This window comes from Rhagoletis zephyria, unplaced genomic scaffold, assembly GCF_001687245.7.
Source record: "Rhagoletis zephyria isolate East Lansing unplaced genomic scaffold, Rhagoletis_zephyria_1.1 Rzeph_scaffold_00616, whole genome shotgun sequence".
NCBI classification, from domain to species: domain Eukaryota; kingdom Metazoa; phylum Arthropoda; class Insecta; order Diptera; family Tephritidae; genus Rhagoletis; species Rhagoletis zephyria.
In genome coordinates, this window is record NW_016157700.1 from 6,538 (window position 1) to 26,798 (window position 20,261).

Genomic DNA, 20,261 nt, shown 5'->3' on the forward strand with positions numbered 1-20,261 from the left:
TGCAGATTTTTTACTATTTATGCTTGTATATTAATTTACCATAAATATATATATTTTTTTTGTTTTGTCGCACCGTGTAATAAATAAAAAATTCGTTAAGGGCCGTTAACTTATATATTTTAAAGTATAGTTAAATCATTAGTTAAAATTAACTACAGTTAATTGTGTAATTTTTTTGTTGTTAAATTTAACTAATGATTTAACTATAATTTAAGATCGATATAATATAGTTTTATCAATAATCTCAAATTGGTTCTCTGATACAAACTTGCGATATGCACTTAGAAGACGCAACCCTAAAGACAAAGTAATAAACAATTGAACTATAAATTTATTTATTAGTTTACCATTCAATCTATTTTCGCTCAATGTCGACTGCAACCAGGCACCTACCCTTCTTTAATCGAAGTGCTTTGAAGTTAGCGAGAATAACTTGATTCAGAACCGGATGATCCAGATATCCACTTTTTAAATCAATTTACTAATTATTTTAGTAGCACTGAGTGTATAATTTGTTATATAGTATATACATTGGAAAAAACTTAAAAGTTAGGGGGGCCGAAATTATCGAGCTAGCAATTCCTGGTACTATTTTTGATTATATAGGCAATAATTTGGAAGTTAGGGGGCTACACCATAAAATGCATATGTTGGCTTAGGTTTTTTGTATCGAGCTTTTTTCTACATACCTTAAGTTAATTACTGCCTTTTGTTTTGTTACTAATGAAATAATTTTCAGTTAAATAAAAAAATAAGTTTCAAACCCACTTAATTATTTATTATATGATATATAAGAGCTTCTCAAACAATATTGATGGAATTTTTTCGAGTTGATATTAATTATATTTTTGCTTCCGTTTTTTATGAACGCAACTGCTGTGATAGAAGTTGGCAACGCGAATCCCGTATTCAAGAGAAGAGCAAATTGATTTACTTAGCTCTTATTATGCGCATTTTTGCATTTGTATTTGAAGGTATTCATTTGCTTGTATACTTTTTAACCCGTACATGTATGTATATTCATATACTATACAGTACAATGGGAAACGTCGAAAGAGCAGATGATCTCACCTGTTTCATTCGGAGATGGCAATACCTTTTTTGACCATGGCTTGAACACTACGCCTGAAAAGCTAACCAACGACTCTTACTCGCTAAAAACATCGAAATCTAGTTACTGAAGTGAGAGTTAGAGCAGGTTTCCAAGTTGCCTTGAGCGCGAAAAGGCAGTTTCATTTGGGAAGTTGTGGTGTTAACGTCGCGAAGCGGTTAAGTCAGACAACGGGGAAGATAGTAAAATATATCGGTGTGCTATTGTTTTTGTTTTTAAATTTTCTGCAATTATCCCAACTATTTTAAATAGTTGAATACAAGTTTATTCAATTTTGTATGTGTTTCTCGAGGCTCTGTTGGGTCATCCGGCGAACATGCGCGCTGGTAGTGAATGTGCGAAGATTCTCCAGCCCATTGATAATCTCCATACAATTACAAATGTTATAAATATGTACAAATATATGGGTAGAAATGCACTTGTGAGGCAAGGTGGAGAAAGAAAACGACTAATGTAGAAAACAATAAAAACAACTAAGCAGAAAACAATAAGCCAAACTGAATAGAAAACTCGAAAAGTTAGTCAAAAGCAACATGCAACACAAAAAATACCTCTTTTATACATGTTCACATATATACATATGTATGCATCTGTGTTCGTATGGAATAACAGCTTAAGTGGGAAAGTTGACTTTAGTATAATATAGCCATTGAAAAACTCTTGCAAAATAAACGTGAAATAAATCACTCTGATGGTGGCAAGCCTCTGTCAATATTCCCATCAAGTATTAGAAAAAATTTCCTTATGGTTGTAATAATGAAGGAAATGGTGCAACCTCCCGGCATAGCTGTTATTCCATGTTAACACTGATATATATGTACACATATATGTACGTGAATATGCAAGTATAGGAATAAGCCCTCCAATAAAATTTGTGAAAAGCTACGAAATAAGAGTCTATTTCCAAGCGGCAAACAAATGTTTTTAGTAAAAGTCGTTTCACAGCGACGCTAAATGTGTTGTTTAAATGCAATCTTCAATGGATGGTAAATAATACATCTGATGGGATCATATGTTTTTATAAAACATAACATTTGTTAGTGGGTTAAGCGCGGTGTAGTACTAACCCCAAAAGTACTAGTGCTGCCGCACTTTTTCACTGCCTAAGTAATTTAGTGTATACATAAATATAAAAACAAGTACATATGCATTTAGCTTTTGTTGCACTTGTCTTATATGCAGTCTTATAACTAGTCACACGTTCATACATACGTATGTATATACATCCATATCTGTTATGATCGCATGTGAATACATAAGTACATACATATGTATATGTATGTAAATNTACATCCATATCTGTTATGATCGCATGTGAATACATAAGTACATACATATATATGTAAATATGTAATACTACATTTAATAAATTGTGAAAAACTGCAAATGTATCTAAAAAAAAATGTTAATAGAAAAAAACGAAAAAGTTTAATGTTTGAAAAGATGAGCAGCAAATAGTTGCAATTATAATTAAGGGACAAGCTGCTGCTGCTTTGCGCAAACTTTCGTCTCCGATGTGAAGTTTCTCAAGACCGGCCGCCAGCAAATTGTACGAGAGATTTATCATCTTCTTTCTGTGTGAATTGCCAACAATGAAAACAAACTAAATGACGAACAAAGTCTTATGGAAGTTATGTATGCACATGTATAAATACACAAACAAACTATGTGTTTGTACGTGCACTTAAAGGGATTAGTACATTAGTAGTATGAACATGTGTTTATGCAAGTGCATATGTGCATATTTAGATGATTAGGTTACGTAAACATAAGTTATTAGCTTACTACATACAAACTGGTTTATATATGTATGCACATATCGCACACGTTCTTCAAAGTGTATTGATTCACAATTTTTTATTTCTGATTTTATGAGCTAAAACTTTGTTATAATTTTTTGAAAGAAAAAATTAAACTAAAGCCTTCTTTGCCCACATGATTAACATTACATATTACATATCGTTACCTTAATTCGCAGGGCCCTAATCAAAAAAAAATTTATTTTACAGGAGAAGCAAAAAATATTATAAAAAGAGTATCAAACACAGGTAGGTAGGCCTTTTTAAAAAGTGGTATGTAACTCCTTTGTTTTTGGTACTAACACTCTAAAATTTTTAGTGAAGATTTATTTTAATGCTCCTACCAAAATGTGGGAAAAACTCAGTTACGAAAAAAGTTTTGGTTAGGGCTTTTTTAAATTAAATTAACGATATGTAGTTCAATTTGAAGAACGCATGCCAAATGCAATTATGGTCAGCAGATTAGGCTAAGTGATATTCTAACCAGTTTTGGCTACATTTCTTTTGTTTATTTAATGTTTATAATTATAGACACATATGAATCCACATTTTAAACTTCGTAAAAAAATTCAACAAACTTTAGCAATTACACCCAAAAATGTTAACCTTTTTGTTCAGAATTTTTAGAAAAACTTTAGGTAAGCGGTTTTATAGCCCATTAAATTTTAGTAGGTTAAAGTGCAAATTCCAAGACGCTAGAAAATCGCATTTATTTTTAATATATTTTTTTTTTGCTGACTGTGCTAGGCGTTTTCCTCCATATAAAAGTAATTGTCGAGCATACTTTATATGGTAGAAAATGTACAACACCGTCAGCCAAGAAAAAATTATTAAAAATCAACGAGTCGTCGTGAAATTTTCACTTTGACATACAAAAATTGAATGGGGTATAAAATTGCCTACCTAAAATTTTTCTAAAAACTCTGAATAAAAAGTTTAAAAATCGCAGTTACAGTTTATGCAAATCACAGTTACTGAGGGCTGACCTTTACTGTCCGTACTTTTATTTTATTTCTGACTCAATGCCTTCTTAGGTAAAAAAAGACTACAGAGGTCCAACTAAAATATTACGTTGCATTTTTCATGTTCCCACATGTAGGCATACTTAAGAGTCCCCGTTGAGATATCGCCCAATTGGATCGATATTGATGCCGACAGTTCATTTGAAGGTAAACCAATCAATGTTGTGGATCGAAGATTTTCGTCGAGTATATTTCCTAGAGGCATGTATTCTCACTAAACAATGGCCTGCCAAACTTGAGAGCTTTCCAAATGTGTAATGGCGCGGGGTATATTAATATTCAAGATACCCTATTGTTGTAGTAACGGCATAAACCATTGCCCAAAAATTTCTTTGAAATGAATCTCAAATCCCGAATGACATACATATGCATTAATGTGCATAGATTCCTAAAAGACGGGCCCGCCGAGAGGAGGAGTCAGGGATAGATTACAGTAGATTTAGAGGAGGGAGCCGGTCATCTAGTGACTGCGACCGAAACGATCTATTGTAACAAACCTCTATTCAACTACAGGCCATCTTTGATCCACGTACTGTTAAGAAACCTCGCGAGGTCCTTTAGCTGAATGCCATTTAGCTCGTGTGCTTCTAGGTACGGTGATCCTAGGAAGTGAAGTCTGGTCCTGGTGAGGGCTTGCTTCATGCCTACTGTGGTGAAGGAGTTCTTCGGTTCTCCTTGCTGATATATCCGGAATGAAGGACTTGGCCTGTATGTTACCTTCCGTATATGTTCAGTAAGGTTGTGCTTCGTTCTTCATCCAGATATAGTAGTTTCGCCTAACGCAGCTCCATGGCAGACCGGAAAAGGGTCCTGGGCTTATGAACTTTTCTGGTGAGAATATCTGCCAGTTCATTGCCCATGACTGCACTGTGTCCCGGTACCCATATGGGGTATACCCGGTTCCTGGAGGCGATCAGTATTAAAAGTTGAAGATAGTACCACACCAGCTTTGAGGTGACCTCGTGCACTTTAAGAGCGAGGAGCGCCGCTCTTCTGTCCGAGTGTATGTAGATGTGTTTTCGGTTACCCCAATTTCTACATACTGCCTCAGACAAAGTTCAATGGCGTGAACCTCGGCCTGATAGACAGAGTTACCCTGTTCCGTGCCGGTGAAAAGGAGCAGTCTGGGTTGTATGCCGTAGACTCCTGCTCCGACGCCGTGGTCATTCAGTCAGTATACTAGATGTGGCTGTCCTTCCGGGGTTTAGGTCGTTCGTTGTCCCAGTTTATCCTGTCGGAGAAAAAAAACCTTGAAGTTATGTGAGTAGTTAAAACTCGAGAGGCACAGGTCCACAAAGCTTATGCGCAACCCATCTTCTTGTGGTGGAAGGGTGTACATACTTCTTGTATTCTAAACTCTCCCCTGAGATGAGCCTTGCTGTAAACAGTAGAGCCTCTTTCTACAAACCAAATTTGACAAGGGATGACGGAAAATCATTCCACATTACATCATTACTTAGTAGCAGTTGGTAAAAATCCGTTCCCTGCTCATAAGTCTAAATTGGTAAGGTTTTGGCTAAGTTATTCACGTTTTTCTTAAAGCAGTCTTTGAAAAAAGTTCAAAAAAAGCATCAAAAATCCCATCATGATTCCGTAGACATTTTTTTTAAATATTTGTATGCAAACTTTTTAAGCTTAAACTGTTTAGTCATCTGATGTAATTCTTTCAAAAATATTTAAAAAAAAATGTTTTTATCAATAAAAAACTCAATTTTTGGAGGTACTTTCAAATCGGTCCAGCTCACGTAAATCTTAATAGTTTTGCGAGATGTTTTGGTGGAAGTCTTAAAATATAATGGATTTTATAATTCCAGTGGAAAAACAGTACCGATTATTTTTGTATGGGGAGTGATGCAGTCTACTCTACATAAGTTGACTATGATTACTCGGCCGTGCTATCATAGTATTTTTTGTTGTTTGTGTAAAATATTTGATTTTTATCAGTATTTTTCTTTTAATCAAAATATGTTGAAATAAAAGTGAAAAAAAAATATATTTTGCTGGAACCCAAATTTGTACTTTCTCTGTAGAAATTTTAGGACAATAGTCAAGTCAATTAAATCTAATGCTTTGTATTCTCATAAATTGTTTATAAGAGCCATTCTTTTTAAGTCGGACGAATTTCGTAAAAAAAATTATGTCATGTCACCGATTCGCTTCAATTTTTGTTTGTGGGTTCTATGCATGAAATAAGCTAACACGTGTCCGAGAAATTTTTTTTCTTCTTCATCATAACGTCGTTTTAAAGCTACACAAACGAACTTAGTATTTCCTCATATAAGATGGTCAATATTGTCCTAAAGCAAACTTAGCTATTAACAGTTAAACTTATTGGAGTTGATTTGCATAGTGAAAACCAGAAAACTAGGGATTTAAAATTATACCATCGTAATCCTTGTTTAATTCTCTATAAAAAACGTGGTTCAAAAAAAATGGGCGTTTTTCAAGAACTAGTGAAAAAGAATGTCTCATAATGACTTTTGCTAAAATTTTGAAATCAAAAGTTATCAAAACCAATTCTATGGGACTGAGATACATTATNACTAGTTTTAAAATATTTTTCTTTATGACGAGATGGTTTATTTTGTGAGAGGCTATCGAAAGTGTGACACCAAATTTGGTGTCCGATATGAAAAAGAATGTCTCATAATGACTTTTGCTAAAATTTTGAAATCAAAAGTTATCAAAACCAATTCTATGGGACTGAGATACATTATTTTCTAATTTTTAGCCCATTTATAAAAGCGTGGTATATTATTATTTTTTTAAATAATATATGTCGGCTCCGCTGGCTTGGCCATGTCGTTCGAATGAACTCCGACGCTCCAGCTCTGAAAGTATTCAACTCGGAACCCGCTGGTGGTATCAAAGGAAGACAGAGGCTCCAACTGCGATGAAAAGACCAAGCGGACTTGACTTCATTTGGCATTTGCAAATGGCGTTAGCTGGCACAGAAGAGAAACGACTGGCGTGCTTTATTGAACTCAGCCAAAATCGCTTAGGCGGTTACAGCGCCAAATAAGAAGAAGAAAAACTTATTTCGAACGAAGAAACCTGGCATTCTTCTGTGAAGATTACGATTGAACGTTTATATGGATTTGATCGAAGAAATCATATATATAATATATATATATACGCGTTGTTCCCTTATATCTGCGTTTCACTCCGAATCTTTGGCACTTGGTATCCCAGTGACTGTTGCCGAAGACGAACGTTTATTCAGTACATATTTATTAGCTCGAATAAAAAAGTTGTGTGTGCGAGTGAAGTAAAACTTCTTGATCTTATTGATTACCCGTACAGCCAACCATATTAAATGAGTATTCTTATAGTAATGCACAATTACATTTACCTTATTCTGAACATCAATCTCAATCTAAAAGTCAACATCAATCTCAATCTCAATCTTAATCTTAATACCGATCTCAATTTTAGCCTCAACCACAATCTGAAACACAAGCGAAATTTCAATCTAAACCTAAATGTAAATCTTAGTCTTTATCTTAATCTTATTTCAATCTCAAACTTAACCTCAACCTCAATTTGAATCTCAAAATCTCAATGAAGATCTTAATCTTAGTGTTAATATTAATCTTGATCTTGATCTTAATCATACCCAACCTCCCCCGCCATCACCTTCCTTCTTCTTTTGCTTTTTCCTTTAATTTCAGTTTGAAAACGGAACCCAAAGATTGTGTCGCTTTATCGTTACATCGATTACTACGTTTATACGCACAGAATAATCGACTTAATTGGAAGCGCATTGACACCGTACACATTTCGCTCTAGTGTTTATACTTACGGCCTTATATCGGCATCAAAGTAACCGTCTTCAAAAGCAAACAAAATAAGCTGTTTTCATTTGACATTTTATAAGTTAACATAATGGAAAGTGATAAAAATCTAGTTTTATTCGGCATTATAAAATCGTGGCAAAGAAAAAGAACGATTATTATTAATCAGCTTTTAAATACTGATGCGATTATTTGGAATTTGAGCGGAACAGCTGATCTCCAATTCGCTTTGAGTGAGAGCGGTGTTTATACACTCTTTCTAACTGTCTGGAGAAATAAACTACCGATTTGAAATGGAGTGTGAGCCAAAACACTTCGCTCTTTCAAAGCGAATTGAAATTCAGTTTATACATATGTTTTGAATCGCGGCGGAATGAATTAAAGCGACTTATGCATGCGTATAAACGTAGTAGATGTTTGCATTTACCCAACCAAAAGCAAAGAAGTTTCACTCCAAATTTTTTTAACCGACTTCAAAAAAGGAGCAGGTTATCAATTCGTCCGATTTTTTTTTTTTTTGTTTTTGTTTTTATGCATAACCGGTTTCTAAAATTCTGTTTTAAAGGAAAGGCGGTACTTCAGAGATGGTTCCATTCGGTTCTCAATTCGTTGGCCATAAATTTTTTCTGACGTTTGCAAGCATTTTAAAATCATAAAATTAAAAAAAAAAATGAAATTGTACACAATTGTTGTTGTTTGAGATTGAAAATGAGAATGTGTGTGTGAGTTTGAGTTTTTAATATTTACATTATATTGCTGGCAAACGTCAGACTACTTCTCAATGGTTTTACCCAAGGCATATTTAACAAGGTAGAAGTGATAACTAGCTCGAACTCTCTTGTAGCTAGTTATAATGTCAAAAAACTGTAAACAAACAAATTAACCCTATGAGGTGCGCGTGCTATGTTTGCTACAAATTAGCAGCAGTTGAACCTCATCATGGTGAAATTATACTAGGTGTAGTAATAAGAGGGAGATCAAAGATTTGACCCTATCTTATTTGAAAATTTGCCTTTTAACATTTGAATAAGATAGACGCATGTCAGGAAAATAAAGCGAGAAAGCTTTTTTATTACTTCACCTGATTTTTAAGGATTACTTCAATATTACCTTTAGAAATTTAGAATTAGAATTTTAGCTGTATTCGCATCTTATATGCACATATACATATGAACAGAAAAGCATACCTCATAAGGGAAACCACGTCATTAAATGAAATAAATGTTTTATGAAACTGTTTTAAACATTTTTTTGTTTCTATTCGCCCAATGTTTTTGCGCGTTTAGTTAAATATTTAGTTCTAAAAAACATCGCCACTTATAAAAAACGATTTTATATTTTCTTCTACACACTATGTATATCAGTGTAAATCTAGGTCCTGACGCGGTTATGTGTGCATAATATTGTAAGAAAATTCTCTTACTCAGTTCCGTGGCTTCAGGCAACCAAGTCTTCTAACTTCGCAACTAGGTGCCTTAAAGTATCGCACCACTTTCCACACAATGCAACGCTCGTAGTTCCTGCTCCTTTTCATTTTTGTATATGTTTGTGTCTATAAATGCATATCGAAAAACAATAAAAAAATCTCACTATTCAAAACTATCTCAAAGCACAATTGAATTTTTAATGAAAATTAGAAAATGCCAACTTGAAAAGGGTTAAAAGTTATTCATCATTTGACATTAGGTCCATTCTTTTGCAATCGAGCTACAAAAGAACACTCGCTTAAATGACGAAATACACGCAAAGCAACAACACAAACTCGGCTATTTATCCGAGTTCAGGCAGGTCGGTTAAAAAATACGCGACCTGAAGAGTAGTGTTGTTAAGTGAAAAAACTGCTCTATTGTGAATTGTTACTGGGAAATTGGAGAGGGAAATTTTTGTTTTTGTATATACATGATTTATATTTTAAATAAGTATATATTTTACGCAAATACCTCGCACAATAACTAATTTCTATTGTTTTTGTATCTAAATCCCGTTAAACTAATCACAGTTTTCTTTCCAGCTACCAGCAGGGTTGCTTAAGTAGCTAAAAGCAAATTTTACACGAGTTGAGCGTTCTTTTGTCGCTCGCTTACAAAAAAATACAGCAATTATAGTCGGTGTTCAAAAGAGAGAAATGTCAAAATCACTTCTACCTTGTTTAATATGCCTTGGTTTTACCCATGATACAAAAAAGAAGGTAGTTTCATTCTCACTTTTCGGACTCCATATTAAAAACCTGACAATTAAGCAGATTGTGATATTTCGTGCTGCCATACTTAGTCCTCAATAATCATTTATTTATTTTGAAAAAATTATTTACAAAACTAAAAGGAAATTTGTCTTCGATCTGAGCAATAACGAAAATGGAAATTCATACATCGCTATATTTGAAAAACCACCAACCAAATTTTCTTCGAAACAAAAGACCGGTAAATATGTTATTCTAAAGCCAATCACCGAAAGGGATTTGGATGTGCTTTGCAAACGTTAGCCCCAGTAAGGCTTTAATTTCGGTGCTTCTAGATACTTCACTTCGGGAGAATTCTGAATTTTGGCTCCTTTAATTGTGAGGGAAATGAGACCATTCAACCTTCTGCGAAGCCTGGTTTCGGACTATGCTTTAATGACGAACTAGCTAAAAATACGTCTTTTTCGGACTATTAAAAAAAGAGTTTTGTTATGTAAATATATTTACTTTGTTTAAAATAAAATGGAAATAAATAAATGTTTCAAAAATGGATTTTATTTTATTTACATCGATATTATTCAAAGGATCTTTTAAACGCTTGAGAAAAACGTTCAAATTTGTTTATCGAACACATCAATTTTTTTATACAAATTTTATTTGGTCCAAATAATGAGACACGTGTTTTTTCTTTTGGCTCGGAAAAATTTGTGTATCTGTGTATCAAATAGATATTATTTATAGTATTTGTGTATCAAATAGATATTAGAACACACTTTCCACCTTACAGTTTCGAAATACAAAATCACACTTTCCCGCTTTTTTATAATCGAAACTGTATGGTGGAAAGTGTGTTCTAATATCTATTTGATACACAAAAAATGATCACGGCTGTACTTTTTGCTGATATAGTACATACATATGTTCCATTTAGTTAAACAATATAAGAATACCGGATTTATATGAATACGCAGTATGCGCCTTTGACCACGCAGCCACAGCCAGGGCTACCAACTTGGCTCAAAGCGTGCCATTTTTGGCCATATTTTACATCAACTGGCGCTTCATTATTCAGTTTGGCACAAGGTGCCAAAATGGCACTTTTGAAAAATAGTAATATTTCAATGTATTCTTGTGATGTCCTTTGCTTGTACCTCTTTTTCTCAACTAGAATTTTATAATTTCAATAGTTTATACAACTGGTTTATCTTATTTTGGCATTGGGCTTTTGTTTTAGGAATGTGTTTCTAATTTTAATGCTAAATGGTATGAATTAGAAAAAATTGCACCTTTTTTGGCTTTTTATTTTTCTATTTGGCACATTTTTGCACTCTTTTATCCTCAATATGGAACTTCATAGCTAAGGATAGTTGGCAACCCTGGTTCTGCTATGTAACGGAGTTTTATTTATTTTCAGTTCCTACATTATTATATTTTATAAATAAATTTAACTTAATACGGAATACACAATGAGTACCGATACGAGTAGGTATCGATACTTTGGGTCCGACACTTTTCAGGCATCGATGCTTTGTTTCAAAACTACTTCCAAGTAAAAGTATCGATACGTGCATGGTATTGTTTCATTCCTAACAACAATCTCTTAAAAATAATAAAAATAAATAATGGTCTGATTATGCATACTTCGCATAACTTCGTATAAATTTCAAAATGTAATTTTGTATTTACTTTGTATGTATTTTGTATGTACTCCATTACCCAGAAACTAACAGAACTTGAAATTAACAGAACTTGTAAAAACTTGTAAACGCGATCTGTTGAGTTTAGATTTTGCTTCACATATGTATTTTTAAGTGATATTTAAATTGCAGTAGTACAATTGGTTGTTCGAAGTTATGCGAAGTATGGATAATCAGACCATAAGACTGTTACAGACTTTTAGAAATTGAGCATATTTGGAGAAATTTTATTAAAAATAAGCAAAAAATTATAAGGCAGCATGATTCTCTCACGGCTCTCTTCGCACATAGAAACAACTTATGGTCTTATTATGCATACTTCGCATAACTTCGCACAACTTCGCATAAACTTCACACTGTAATTTCGTATGTACTTTGTATGTATTCCATTACCCAGAAATTAGCAGAACTTTTAAAAACTTAGCGATCTGTTGAGTTTAGATTTTACTTCACATTTTCTTAAGTTACATTTTTAGTGCACTGGTAAAAATGGTTGTGCGAAGTTATGCGAAGTATGCATAATCAGACCCTTACAAATCAGAAATCTACAGTTTTCCAAGTTTCTTAGTGAAGTGGGTTTTTTGGGTAATTACATACACACGCTGCTCATTTTTCAAGGCAAGTCAAGTCTAAGTCTTGCATAACTGATCTTTTACTGATATTCCCATTGAATTGGTTTTGCAAGCATTACAGCTTTAACCGTTCCAAAATTATACTTGATTTTCAATTTTGTTCAGCTGCAGCAAAGTTGTGAGGTAAACTCAATATTTTTCAAACAAATTCAAAAATATCTCTATTAGTATCAAAATTTTGTGAATAAAAAAGTATCAAAGTATCAAATTACAAAATTTAAAAAGAAAAGTACCTAAAATTGTACAATTGTATCAAAACGGCACTGCTAGTGGCGATCCACAGAAGGATTGAATCTGATACTAGCACACTGGTTATCGCTTTTGTCCCAAATTGCATATTAATTTTTTTTTTGTATTATATGCATATAATTCGTTATAAAATTATGACTTAAAATAGTACGAGTATTATTTAGATAAAATAATTTTTGTAAATATTTTTCAAACCAAATAAAAATAATACTTTTCGTATGCTGATTGTCCAAACCATTTTATTTGTGTATAGCTTGCTCATGTAGAGGTTTGTTGCAATTTCTCTTGATTAGCGCAGTCATTATCATCATCTTAATGCTGAATGTTTTATAGAGGCCTATATATATATTTTATTAATTTGTATATACATACATATGTATGTAAGTATATGTGTAGCAAAAGTGGAAAGCGTAGCATATTTATGTAAGTAAATAGATTGGCGCATGCGTGTGCCATTGTTTGTGGCTACAAATACGGGTGCAAGTGCGGTAGTATGCACGCCGAGTGAAGTTGTGAATAAAATATCTTATGCATGATATACTTATGTATGTAGCTATGTACATTAGAGTGGTACAAAATTGCATGTGAAAAAGTAAAGTCGGAATTTTAATGCCGCCACCCCCTAGGATTGTTCTATACCGAAAAAATTAGCCGCTATTTTTTATTTTGCAATGAAAAAAATTAGGGAGTGTTCAAAGTTTTTCATGTATTTTATATGGGAAAAAAACAACTTTTTGTAGAAATAGTGTAGAATTTTTTAAAATCAATATTTTTAGATAGGAAAACTCGGTTCCTATTCACGAGATTCCCAATAATAATATCCAATTTTTTCTTTAACTATTTTTTGATGGTAACTATATTTTATAAGTCCACCAGCAACCCCAGAAAATGCAATGGGGAGACCAATAAAAAATCTTTAATATTAAGAAATGATTAAATAAACAATTGGGTTTTATGACTGGAAGTCTCCTGAAGACAACCACAGTTTTCCAATCGAAAAATATTGATTTTTAACTATTCTATACCATTTCTACGAAAAATTGTTTTTTCCCCATATAAAATACATAGAAAACTTTAGGCGATTGGAGCGACCTCTAAATATCTTTTGATTTCAAAATAAAAAAATAGGGGTATATTTTTTTCGGTATAGAACAATCCTAGGGGGTGGCGGCATTGAAATTCCGACTTTATTTGTTTGGACCACTCTAATGTACATATATAGTAGCATACATTTGTATTAAAGTAAGTGAAGTGGAGAAAAAGTAATCACAAAAATCCAACACGATTTTTAAGCTGCTCTTCTTGTGAGAGTTATTAATGCTGTGACTGGTATGCATGAAATTCACTGTTAATGTTTAGCTAGCGCGGGATCACTGAGATTGACGCGGCCCCTGCTCGTAACGGAGGAGCTCAAAGTAATGATACCGACGTATGGCTCAGATACCACCACACAAAGCTGAACTAAACATATGTATGTATAAGTATGTATCGACATACGAGCTCATAACCGCCTTGACTCCCGAACTCAATTACTCCCAAACAAAATATACGTATAAGTACATACATATGCATATGTACATATGTATGTATGTATGTATGCATGTATGTATATACACCCCGTGCCAAAATTGTAAACGCACCACATATTGACAAGTTTTCACAATTTGTTTTTTGTTATCTAATTTTAGTTAATTTTTTATAAAAACATAATCCTTTCTTTAACAAAAACCGTACAAGTCTCTCATTGAAGTTATTCTCAGTCATTTGAAATCAGGTATAGTTGGGCTGTAGTCAGCAATTTAATTTTAATTTCTACTCTTCTACACTGAGGGAAATAACGCAAAGGGGTCATTCCACGGTGACGGGTATGATATTTTATCTTACATTTTAAGGCTTAATTATTAATTTCGAAATTACGGCTTTCAGTCTTAAAAGTTGGATTTATTTACTCTTACTTACTAGAAACAATACGCTCAAATTCTTAAGTTTATTTTCATTTCATTCGGTATTGATTACCGTGGAATGTGCCGTAGTAAAAATGAGTATTTTTTATTTGATTATCGTTTAAAAATGTTCGTATTTAAAAATAATACTTCATATCAAAATTTATCACGCGCGTATTTGAATGCCCACATCTTAGTATATGCAAATGTATGTATACCCCGTCGGGAAACGCACTAACTAGTGCCGAACTGGTTATGTACTAAAGAATTTAGAAACATGACTAGTGCGCGTTAATTCCCTTTTGCATGCTAACACCTGGAGAATTTAACATTGCGATGTTCTACGAAGTGCCCCCCGCTGCATTCCTTTTTCGATAGTTCCAAACCAATTTTAAATTCTATAGTTGCAAACCAGTTCCAAAATCGACAGACGAACAAAGTATCATTTTTTAGAATCTTTGGTTTTTCCATTGGTGCATTTTTAAGTTATTTTCAAAGTTTTTCGTTTTGCTGGCTTCAAAACTACACATTATCGGCTCGCTTATATTGCGATGCATATTTTCGTACAATCGAAGTCGTTAATGTTTTCGTGGTAGAAAAAGGTATTCATTAGTGTCCAACCGATGGTTCGGCCTGGTTTCGGTATGCCTATCCGGCTGATTTTTTATCTTCGGCTTCGGCCGAAAATGCCGAAGAATTAGGCAATTCACAAGGTGTTATATTGGCACGAAGTTACATTATTTTTTGACAGTTGTTAGTTAAAATTTCGTTGTCTACATAACACTTTTGAAAATGAACTCTACATGTAAAAAAAATACATAAAGGTGATACAATTGCGTTTTGCTGTGATTTTGTAGAAACATGGGTGCTATTTGGAAGTTTTTCAACAGAAAAAAATCAACTGCGATTTGCAATGTGTGCCAGAAAGAGCTTTCCCTGGGAAGTGAAGCGCCAAAGAAACAAACAAGCTTGTAAAAGTATTTAAAATTGGATCCTTCAAAATAGCAAGGATTTTTAGCGGGTATGGAAAATGTATGTATGTTTGTAAAGTGTTCTTTTAATTTAGAAAATAATAAAAACTAGTGAACCCGTTAATAGCCGGTTTCACCAAATTTAAATCGAAAATGATTTTTTATTATCTGTCAATTTCTATATAAAATTAAAATCATTCTTCAAAATTGAATTTCAAAAACTTACAAATGTTAATCAGAGTTATAAGAGATTCGAGTGTCATATTTCATTTTAAACCGTGCAGCCGTCTCTAAGTGAAGATAAATGCATAGTGCAGGTTTTTAATTTCATAAAATTTCGAAACATCTAGGTTGTTGACGCTAGCCTATTATACTAGTTATCAGGTTATCTGGTTAAAAATTATTATTGTGTAGTATATTTTATTGTTGTAAACTGAATAAAAACTATAACCACATAACCATATAAGCTAATAACCAGGCAAGCGTGAACAACTCATCCTATACCGCTGAAAAAAGTTTTTGATTAAAAAAACACTATCACACATCTACAGGCTAGAGACTTTAATTGGACCTCTCATTTTTGAAAGTCCTTTTCAAAAGTATTCTCAAACTAAAATCTTCTCAAATCTCTTTCGTCTGACATTGTGATACACATGTATTTCAATAAACTGATGAACTAATTTAACCCAGTCGGGAAAGTAGTAATGCATTACATGCGTGATAAATAATAGAATGTATTTCTTATGAGTTCTCGATTATATTACTGCTAACTATGTAATCAGCATTCTAATGTATTCAAAAAGTTCCAAAAATTTCATATTAAAACACATTCATTTCTCGATACTAGGTAATACAAAATCGAATGCCCCACTTTTCTTAGGACATCGGCCTGGGGGAAGAAATGCATTTTCGAATGTGGAAAGGATTGTTTTACTGATTATTTTTTCGATTCTTATACATTACATTTTCCCACTGGGAAATTAATTTGTTCAAACATATGGAAACCCTCCTAAATAAAGGTTAGAAATAAGCCTTTTCAAAACCCATTTCGATCGATACCCCTTGTAATAATTCATGCAACTTATTGCATATTTTGAATTTAACTTTTCAAACAGTGGCAACCCTTATAAAACATTCAAAAAGTTTAAACTAAAGATTTCTTAACATCATTTTGCTTTACTATGGTATTTTTATATTTCATATACTTTTTATATTAGTTAATTGAATTTGACCTTTCAAATAGGTGGCAACCCTCTTCAAAGTATTTTCAAGCTTAATCCTTGTTAACTCTCCTTCGTCGGACATTGCGATACATATTTTAATTAACTGATGAATTAAGTGGACTTTTAATTTTCAAACATGTGGCAACGCCGCTAAATATGGTTCAGAAATAAAAAATTTTCAAACCCCCTTCGATTGATACCCATATTTTAATAATTCATTTAAGTTATTAAATAATTTGAATTTAACTTTTTAAACAGGTGTTAAGCCTCTTCCAACACCTCAAAAATATGCTTTGCGTTCAAACTAAAGAGTTCCTATTACTTTTTCGTTTGGCATCCATATTTAATATTTCATATAAGTCGTGGATGAGTCAACTAAATTCGACATTTCAGGTAGATGGCAACCCTGTTCAAAATACTACTACTTTCTGGAACCCCTTTCGTTTGGCACTAATTTCTCTTACCTAATTCTCTAAGGGCCGTTTGCACCATGTCTAGTTAATTCTAACTCCCAGTTAAACATCTTTATCGACGTTATCGACACCTATCATATAACATGTGATCGATAAAGCAGTTGATGTGCTTAACTGAAGGATGTACCTCCAGTTAGCGTTAACTAGACATGGTGCAAACCGCCCTAACTCTACATAATTTAAATTGATTTTTTAAACAGGTGGAAAACCTCGTATAGTTCAGTTAAGAAAAAAAGCTTTTCAAAACCATTTCGATTGATACCCGAATATAATCGTTTAAAAGGTAGCAACTCCTTTCAAAAAAGTAAAACCTTATTGCACATCTGCAGTTCAAGCCTTGTAATATGTCACCCCACTTTGTTACGAAATAAAAAATCACAGATTTATTATTAAATTTTAATGTTAATGCTCGGCTTCGGCTTCGGTGTTCGGTGTTCGGCTGAATATTGAATGGTACCTAATATTAGGCTTCCGCTTCGGCCAAAATTCCAGCTTCATTCTCTATTTGCATACTGGAATACCTATTAACAGTAATGATGTTAGGCAAATGGCCATACGGAGTTAATGTTTGAAGAATTGCTTGAAGTGGTTTAATTGTTTTAAATAACGTGTTAAAATTAGAAGTGTCAAATGTGTTAAGATTGTAGTCAAAGTGTTTTTGTAACTGCATTGAAAAATGAAGTCACCAAATGACTAATTAGTCGAACTTCATTTTTTCAGTCTTTAGTCAAAACGTTAGTCAAAGACTGCATTCAAAAATTGAATTCATTGATTGTGATTTACATAAGTCGCATAAGATTGCATTCATTTACAACCCTGCAAAGTACTATGTTCGTAGATTTTTTTGCCAAAAATCAACGGTAAGTCCTAACTTCCTCAAGCTTGCACTTAATTTTACTAAAATTAAATAGGCTATAAAAGTGCGTACTCAAAACCTTTGTAAATAAGAAATCGATTAAAAAGTTTCGCAAAAGTTTAGTGATTGTTTTTTAGTATTGCACCAACTTTAAAACTTGGATTTATACAGCTTTTTTTTTAAAGAATGAACTACATTTTTATAAAGAAAAACCTAAATAAAATTAAAAAAAAAAAATTGTGAAACATAATATCTAGTGCGTTTATAACTTTGACACGGGGTGTACATTAATATCAACACACATATGTGCCTTTGTTTATACGTCAGACTGAAAAGAGTTGGCCCAAACAGTGAAAGATCACAGCGAATGCTGCACTTGTTGTTATTATTTTGAATTTGGACTGCCTCGGTTCATGTTTTAGTGGTTATTGCACTTGGTGCTGTTGATTTTTCATTGTTGAAAAAAGTGTGTAATTTGTTGTTTACAATCGCATCAATTTGCTACCGGCCTAATCTCCAGCATCCAACATAGCAGCGTTCTCCTTACAGATTATTTAAAAGGAGGTAAGTGAAAATTCCCAGTCTATTGTTCCATATACATTAGAGGTATACGCCGTCGAGCCACGCCGCCGCCGCCGCCGTTTTATGCCATTACTCACGCGCCGCCGCCGAGCTACGAAAATATCGGCGCAGCGGCGGCGTTCGGCGCCTAAGGAATTTTGTAAAAAAAATTCATGATTAATGCACATTGAAATACATCGCTTGAAGGAACTACTACTCCAGAATACATACACATTTTTTTCAATACCACAAAAATATTCCTTTTTTGCATATTATTACAACAACAACAAAGTTATCACACACCATGATACAAAAAGAAGGTAGTTTCATTTCAAAATTTTTGACAAAAAATAAGTTTTTGAAGTTTCATATATTGTACAAAATTATGAGCTACCTTGCCACATTGATATCAATGAAACAATACATCAGAGGGTTTAATGTTGTGCGTTGGAAATGTTCGGTTATTTGTAAAATGATTTTTTGGTGGGGAGCGGAAACGGAAGGTGCGTGTCACCAAAAACTTACTAGAAAGAGAACAGTATAAACTTTAAGATAATTCACCCTTCGCCTCCTTGCCCCTTCTACAGACACTCGGCNTAAGTTTTTGAAGTTTCATAAATTGTACAAAATTATGAGCTACCTTGCCACATTGATATCAATGAAACAATACATCAGAGGGTTTAATGTTGTGCGTTGGAAATGTTCGGTTATTTGTAAAATGATTTTTTGGTGGGGAGCGGAAACGGAAGGTGCGTGTCACCAAAAACTTACTAGAAAGAGAACAGTATAAACTTTAAGATAATTCACCCTTCGCCTCCCTGCCCCTTCTACAGACACTCGGGGCCCATTTCAAAATGGGGTAAAATTAGCATTTTCGCAAAGAAAAATTAAACTCGTGTTAGGCCATCAGCAGTGGGTACTCTTTTCCATTTTGGTAACCTTCGGCCGCGCTAGTGAAAATAACTTCATCAGTCCAACTCTGGTTACGCCATCCACAGTATATTTGGGCAAAATTTACCTCCAAATTTACAAAAAAAAGTGCATATTTTAAACCGAAACCTTTGTTTTAACTTAAAGCTTAGTCCTTTGGCTAGACGTATATGTTAAAATTTTTTGATTCGGATCACGGGTTTGAACACGATAACCCAAAATCATTGTACAAATTAGGGATGTTGCGAATGTGGAATTTTAGACATCCGCGGATGCGAATGCGTATGCGAATATCTAAAAGCTAACAACCGCGGATGCGGATGTCAAGTATTTTTAAGAAACAATTAGAATCTAGCATAATGGCGAGATCGTTGTTTAAACAGTGCTTACAAAGCCAAACCAGATGTGTCAGGTTTTTCTAAAGCTTTTTAAAAATAGTTCTCCATTGTCATTCCTTTGGCTGTTTCAGAATTTGGGGAATCTGTAACTTCATCAGCGTTTTTCGATTTTAGTTTTTGTAGTTCATTTTTAATACTTTCTTCTGCGACTGGTTTGAACAATCCGTGCCTATAGCGAGCTAAATAGGTGGATATGGAAAATAAATTATTGTTTTCCTGGAATGAAAATTTTGAACAAAATTCTGTTTTCAAAGTCGTGGCTGTCAGCGGAATCGGATAAGAACACTGTTATTTTTTAAAAAAGCACCACGTTTTTTAAAAACATTTGAATCTCAGATACTTACGTAATTCTTATCTTATTAAAGGTCAGACCTATAGTCTTTTAATTATTTGAGCATCGCTCCTCTTTATAGCCAGACATTG

The 20,261-nt window shown here is 33.4% G+C and overlaps 1 protein-coding gene across 10 annotated transcripts in view; it reads left to right on the forward strand.

Annotated features, from left to right (window-relative positions):
- Positions 1–1,237: 1,237 nt before the first annotated feature.
- Hil (peptidase hillarin) overlaps positions 1,238–20,261 on the forward strand; it is a 201,024-nt gene continuing 182,000 nt past the window's right edge. Inside the window, exons 1-3 of one of the 10 annotated variants that reach the window (XM_017613138.1) lie at positions 1,241–1,306; positions 13,843–13,964; positions 18,277–18,513. The gene's annotated coding sequence lies outside the window, so the exon portion shown is untranslated. Of the gene's footprint in view, positions 1,629–13,842; positions 13,965–18,276; positions 18,514–20,261 lie in introns of all 10 variants that reach the window. The other 9 variants (XM_017613135.1, XM_017613140.1, XM_017613139.1 and 6 more) reach the window with 9 other exon arrangements.